At 41.4% G+C, this 7384-nt stretch overlaps 1 pseudogene; it reads left to right on the forward strand.

The window, feature by feature from the left end:
* Positions 1-5887: 5887 nt before the first annotated feature.
* Positions 5888-7029, forward strand: LOC117139396 (annotated as a pseudogene).
* The last annotated feature ends 355 nt before the right edge of the window (positions 7030-7384 follow it).

Consider the following 7384-nt stretch of genomic DNA (forward strand, 5'->3'; position numbering starts at 1 on the left):
CCGATTGCGATTTAAAGTATTTATATTTAATTTTAAACGGGATAAGTGCATTAATTAATGCATGCAAATTAACACTATCACGTCGGGGTCACCAATGTTTAGCTATTGAGCTTTTTCAATAGCTGTTGCGAAAAATAAAGAAAACCGAAGGAAGTTTATTTATATTACGACACTGTTTATTTTGCGAATTGTTTAAGGCAGCTAAGGCCTAAGCTAAGTCTTTTCCGAAACACGACGAATTGGCAATTGGCGGGGCAGACAGCCGAAATGCAGCGCCCAAGCTTAACGTAGGTAGCTAACAACAAACAAGGAATGAGCGCCGTACAGATAAATGCGTGCGAGAACAGCGGTTTGCACTATGGGCATCGCAACTGCTACCACTGACTAATTTGGCTTATAATATTAAAGAATATGAGATTAGTCTACTGCACAGTTTTGGCGGCTGCATGACCCAACAATAGTAATAATAATAAAAACAATAATAATTATAATAATAAAAAAAAAAAAATAATAATAACACTAACAATAATAATACTAATAATAATTATTCATTTGAGTACTTTATTAGAACTAAAGTAGTATGTTACAATATGACTTCATGCTGGCAGTTGACAGCATAAGAGATAAAATATAAGAGAGTCCCGCTTCAGTGTGACTTCAAATTAAAGAGTTAAGATCAACTTAATTATAGCATAAGTTTTTCCGTTGATTTACGATTGCGTTGCTATATAAATACATACATAAATTTATCACTCCTTCTCAACGCAATATGTCAACCTCTACATGGCAAGTTGCTTATTTAATATTACACTTAATATTCATTTGAAAAAATCAATCTCTACTCAGTACAAGAATCAATACAATCCGTAATTTTTATACATCTCTTATGCTTTAGTTGCCTACAGGGCGGGCAGTTCAACTGATACTGCCCTATATCGCCTGAAAAGCCTTATTGAGGATTCACTTACTCATAAGGAAGTGGCGTTATGTGCCTTCTTAGACATACAGACAACGCATCCCTGGCAAGAAGAGGACTAGATGCAACAACCAGCAGATGGATCAAATCACTACTGGCATCCAGGCGAGCCATGGCCACTATAGGAGGACAGTCGTCCACAGTATCCCCACAAGGGGGTGTCCTCTCGCCTCTCTTGTGGAGCTTGCTGGTAAACGAGTTGCTGGACAGACTGACCCGCAGAGGTATACTTTGCCAAGGCTATGCTGACGATATTGTCATTATAGCCAGAGGTGAATATGAGGAAACACTCTGCGATATCATTCAACTGGGCCTCAATATGATCAGCGAATGGTGCAAGGAAGTAGGCCTGAGCCTAAATCCTAGCAAAACTGTTATTGTCCCTTTCACAAATGGGTACAAGCTACAGAGAATGAAGGCAATAACCCTGTCAGAATGTCGCATAGAGGCCAGCAAAGAAGTTAATTATCTCGGCATAACCCTCGACTCCAAATTTAGCTTCAAAACACATGTCGATAACACAATTGATAAGTGCACCAGGAACCAGGAACCTCACCACGCATAATAAGGTGGCTGTACTTCATGGTAGTCAGACCCATACTAACCTATGGAGTAATAGCCTGGGGTGATAGAGCACGCCTTAGCACCACTAAGGTGAAACTTCATAAGCTGCAAAGAATGGCCTGCATATGCATGACAGGAGGAATGCGTACCTGTCCCTATGCAGCCCTAGAAGTACTAATGGAGGTAACGCTGCTTCATATCGTCATTGAAATGAAACGGAAAGCCACCCTAATAAGAATTGAGGGAGCAGGAAATGACTGCAACCTCACAAGAAAGGATGATGAAAGCCTAAAAAGGGATATCCCTTTGCTGATGCAACCAGAGATGAGATGCCAGCTGAGCACAGGTTCGCTCAGACATTTAGCACTCATCTCAGTAATAAAAACAATTGGACAACCCTGGGGAAAGTACACCCTATGAAACCACAAACAATAAAGTGGTATACAGACGGATCCCTCACCGACGAGGGAAGTGGGCTGGGGGTTGTAGGCCGCAGGTTCAATTACCACGAATCAATGGGCAGATACACCAGCATTTTTCAAGCTGATTTCTGTGCTATTGGACGCTGTGCGGAGTTTAATCTGCAAAGGAACTATCGTGGCAAGCAGCCATAAAGGCGCTCAGCAAAGCTAAGATAACATCTAAGCTAGTAAATGGAGTGAGGACAGCCCTAGACAAACTAGTAGCTGTCAACAAACTCACAATAAGGTGGGTCCCGGGACACAACAACATCCCGGGATATGAGTTAGCGGACAACCTACCCATGAAAGGGGCAGAGAACCCTCTAATTGGGCCCGAACCATTCTGTGGTGTTGGTCACCACAGAGTACTGGGCTTACTTAAGTCAATAGAGGAAGAAAAACGTCTGTCCTTCTGGGAACACCTACCAGGACTTAGGCCGTCTAAGATTCTCCTTCGTGAACATATCCATAAAAGATTCAAGACCTTAATCACACTGCCGACTTCGCAGTCATTTGCATAAGATTGGCATTGCAGACAGTGAACTCTTTCGCTTCTGTTGCATGGAGGAGGAGAGCTCTGCACATATTATATGTGACTGCATGGCGCTTTCCATCAGGAGGAACAGACTCCTGGGCATGTATGTAGTCTCACGGAAAACAATTTCATCCCTGAACCCCAATAAAATTATGGCATTTATACAGTGCATTGGACTTCAGGGAGATCTTTGAAGTCATGAAGGGTTAGTACAATAGATCAGAATGGGTCGCAGTACACATAGAAACCCGCTTAATAATAATAATAAGTCAATCTCATTTATCAGCTTTCGCACCTGGGCGCCTCCCTCGCCGCAGTCGAGAGCGCCACATACTCCGCTTCTGTGCTACTTTGAGCAACCATCGATTGTTTTTTCGAAGCCCATGTAAAAATAGCTCCAGCAGCAATCAATACCTAACCGGTGAACGATTTTCTGTCCGTGGAATTACCAGCCCAGTCCGCGTCGACAAAGCAGTGTATTGGTACACCAACCAGTACGCTAGTAGTGCAGCTTCAAATCAGTTGTACCTCTTAGATATCTCAGCACCCGCTTCGCAGCAGCTTATGTGGGTCTGCATTCTGCTGTGCCAGTTTAGTCACAGAATGCATTATATCAGGACGAGTAGTTATTGCCGAATACATTAGGGATCCAATTAATGACTGGTAGGCAACTTTATCCAACCTCTGGCAATCGACCCTGTCGCATTTTACTTGGAATCCAGCTTCTAGGGGTATAACGTTTGGCTTGCAGCCCTGCATCTTGTAGTCATTCAGGAGCCTCTCTATGTACTGCTTACGTTCAATCTCTATGCCTCCAGTTTCGCCGTCACGTTCGATTTCAATTCCCAAAAAATGCTTCATTTTAGAGCCGTCCACAACTATAAATTCTTTTGCATTTAGACGCTATATTTTCCCAAGTTTCCATTTTGAGCAGCACCGCATTTAACCGCTCATTCCATTCTCGCTCTACTTAGACCTTAGTCTTGTCACGCTTGCAAACACCCATTTCGATCCGATAGCTTTCTGACCCTCTGGGAGATCCACCTACGTCCAGATCGCATTGGCTTGAATACTCTCCATCTCCTTCTGCATAGAAGCTCTCCATTCAGCAGAATTATCCATACTCATTGCCTCGTTCACACTCGTAGGGACGGGGACTTCTTCAGCATTGACTGCTTACGTGGTCGTCCGGGTAGGCCAGGGTAGGCCAGCCTCTCCATTTAGCTGGTTCGGAGGGAAGCTAATCAGAGGAAAGCTCTCCTCCTTCTTCATCAAAGTTCTCGCCGATTAGACAAGTTCGGGATGCAATGGAACGGATTTAAGCACAGTCATCATGGTCATTCTCAAATACAATGACGTCCCGAGCCACAGACGTTTCGCTTGCTAGGATTATACAAACGATAAGCTTTCGAAATTTCAGAGTATCCTACCAAAACATGCTCCTGTCCTCTTGGATCGAACTTCTTTTTTTTTTTTGGGTTTTGTCCAGCACGACAGTTTTAGACCCAAAAACCTTCAAGTGTGACACAGTTGGCTTTTTCTCTGTCTATTATTGAAATGGAGTCATTCTTGGTTAAGAAGATGTCTCGGCGCGATTGCTTAGATAGGCAGCAGTGTTAATAGCCTCTGCCCATAGCCAAAAACCAACAGTGCAGCATCATACTTCTAGCCATTTCTACCATTTTGCTGAGGGGTGTGTGGAACCGTCAACTGTCGCTTGATGCCATTTTCTGTCAAGAAAGACTGAAACGCTTTACTTAAATACTTTCGCCCGTTGTCGCTTCTCACGGCTTTAATCTTCTTGTTGGTCTTATTTTCCGCAAATGCTTCAAATTCTTTAAATTTTTCAAGAATTTCATCTCTCGTCTTCAGGAAACAGACATATACATATCGAGATTTGTCATCTATGAATGTAGCAAAATAGTGTGCACCTCCCGTGGAAACAGTTTGCATAGGTCCGCATATATCGTAATGCTTCAATTCCAGTACTTCTGTTGCACGACTTCCACATGCTTTCGGAAATTGCTTCACGCATATTTTACTTTTAGCACACGTGACATTGAATTTTTTGTGCACCACTAAATTATTTTTTCTTTAGACCATATACCATTTTTTTATTAATTATATTATTTAAACTCGCAAAATTTAGATGTCCAAATCTTTGATGCCATATTTTTAAGGAAGTGGCCTGTTTAGCAAAACCCAATTACTTAGCACCATTTGCTTCATTTTTAAATAATAATAAAAATAAATTGGTTCTATTTGTTTTTTATCACCGCACTTTTATTTTTTCAAATTTCACTTGAAAACGATGTTCGATTGCTCGTGTTACCGACATTAAATTAAATTGCAAGTTTTTTACATACAGAACGTTAATCAGTTTTATAGTGGAATTTTTCCGCGACCATCCGATTCAATTTAATTGTTTCCAGCCAAGAGAATGCGCTCTTTATATTCTCTTATTTTTTTAAATATTGATCTCTCCTCAGAGCACAAATGAGCAGTAGCACCCGATTCCAAACACCACATATTTTTCGCAAATTGTCTAGCTGAGCGACAAAGCAGAATGCTGAATATGATTTCGGATTTGCTTTCTTACTCTCTTGCGCTTTTTTCTTCGCTTTGCACTTCGCAGCTTACCTCCACAGTTCCAGCATGTAACTATTCTTTTACAGTTTGCTTCTTGCTTGTGTTCTTTTTCTCCGTTTCTTTTATTATCGCTCTTCTCATTTTCGTTTGCGGACCGAATTCCAAAAACTGTTCGCTCACAATTTTTTACTTGATCTTCTTGTACAATCACGAAGCCTTCAAACGACTGAGGCAATCTTGACAATAGTATAACACTTAGGATTTCTTCTTGAACTAGAAAACCCACTTCTTTTAATTTTTAATAATCAAATACGACGCGCCGGTCCCTTGAAATCTCAAGAGGGGGCTGCGACGGTGCCCTATTCCGGAGTGAACGCTGCTGATGGCCACAATCACATGAAGAAATGCCATCAGCAAAGGTTAAATGGGATTGCATTTGCGAGGCGCGCTTTGAAGTTTTCCCCCGAACTAAGGACTTAAGCGTTATGAGAACATCATAAAATTTCTCATTCAAATTACTATCAATCATTCCACTTTATTATACATATATTGCAGTCTTCATGCGTTTTAACAACGTATCACTGTTGTTTGCGTCAGCGGTAACGTTTCAACAGCAACAAGAACGGAATGGCAGACTTAAAATTTGGTTCAAGCGTGAAGATGAACGCAATGAATAATTAGCGCCAGCTTCCGTTATTCGGCAATGTACGCGCACAAATATAACTTTTTATGTATACGCAATCTTGCTTAACCAACGGATCAATGCCTTTAATTACTAATTGTGCCTCCAATGCTGGTAAAAGGATATGCATTTAGGTGCTGCTGGCAGCTGCGAGACCTGACAAATACAATGTTTTGATTTTCGTATTGAACCCAAAACGTTAATGCAGACACCCTTGCCAGACAGAATCAGACAGTAGTTGAATTTGTTAATTTATGCCGAGGTTTAGAAGGAAATTAAAGAATTTAATCCATAGAAATCGTACTCAAAGACAAAAACAGAAATTGAAACAAATATTTTTTATCAAAAAAGATATGTATGAGAGACAGAACAGAATTGGCTCTAGTAATACTGGAGTCATAAAAACCTTTCTAATAATAATAATCGTTCTTGTCCTAGAAAATAGCAACTCAATAGTACACCCACAGTAGTCAGAGTAACTAGTGCCCAGATCTTACTATAAGATCAGAACGTAAATCTGAGGCAATGGTCATATCGAAAACTTTCAAACAATAGCCACGAAAAATAACCACAACAATAAAAATTAAAATTTATATTTAATCATGCCTCTGCCTTATTGTTAAAGGTGCCAACATTACTTTTCAATGGAGCACACAGCTCGTCAAGATGCTAGTGCTGGCCACATTCCTCTACTCGGACGCTCCATCCTCCAGCGATGAGTTCAACTTCTTCGCGGAGATCCTACGATGTAGCGTGGACATTACCGATCTGATTGGATTCGCCCTTACCTCAAAGCTCATAACAGCTGCACTTGGATGGGCCACCGCCGAAGTGATTTTTTCCCGAAGTATCGTGTGGTTGGGTGCCCGAGGCACCGAGTTCAGCTGGATCTACATGCTTAAGTGCCTGGAGTCGAACGTTCTTCTGGTGCAGCACATTCCTACGGCCACCCTGATCTGGATTTTTAGCCGTCACGATTTGGACAAGGCAGTAAAGCCGCTTTTTAGTCTGCTTCTGGCGGTGACTGACTTCAAAGGCGTCTGGCTGGAGGACGTGCTCCACATTCTGAAAATTTGACCTTGGCTGACGGTGGCTGCTGTAATTGGATTCAGCACGCTGCATATCTTTTCGCGTCTGGCCCAGGATATCGGAACTTAAGCAATCGTGCTAAACACTGAATTACTTTGTTTTTGTAACTTGTTTATGTTTTGGTGTTGTCAGAGAAATTTATATTTTGTAAGAAAGAAAAATTAGGGTTTAGAGAATAAACCCAAATATAGCTACGATAACGTACTAGTAACAGAAAAGCTGCTTGCACTAAGGGGTCTATGGTCTGTTTTAACTATGAAATGCCTTTCCTAAATATATAGGGCCAAAATGATTTATTGCCCAGTGATCGTGTTTTTGCCGACGATCGTGTAACGGCACCTCGCTGTCCCTTTCTCTTCTCCTCACTCATGCTTTCGTATTCGCACGCTTCTAAAAATTATCGACCGACGCCAACAAATCTGCCAAATTTCACAACTTTTTATTTACAACATGACAACTTTCTGCACTTTGCAAATGGGTCAATTTCT

This window comes from Drosophila mauritiana, chromosome 3L (assembly GCF_004382145.1).
Source record: "Drosophila mauritiana strain mau12 chromosome 3L, ASM438214v1, whole genome shotgun sequence".
In the NCBI taxonomy this organism is placed as follows: domain Eukaryota; kingdom Metazoa; phylum Arthropoda; class Insecta; order Diptera; family Drosophilidae; genus Drosophila; species Drosophila mauritiana.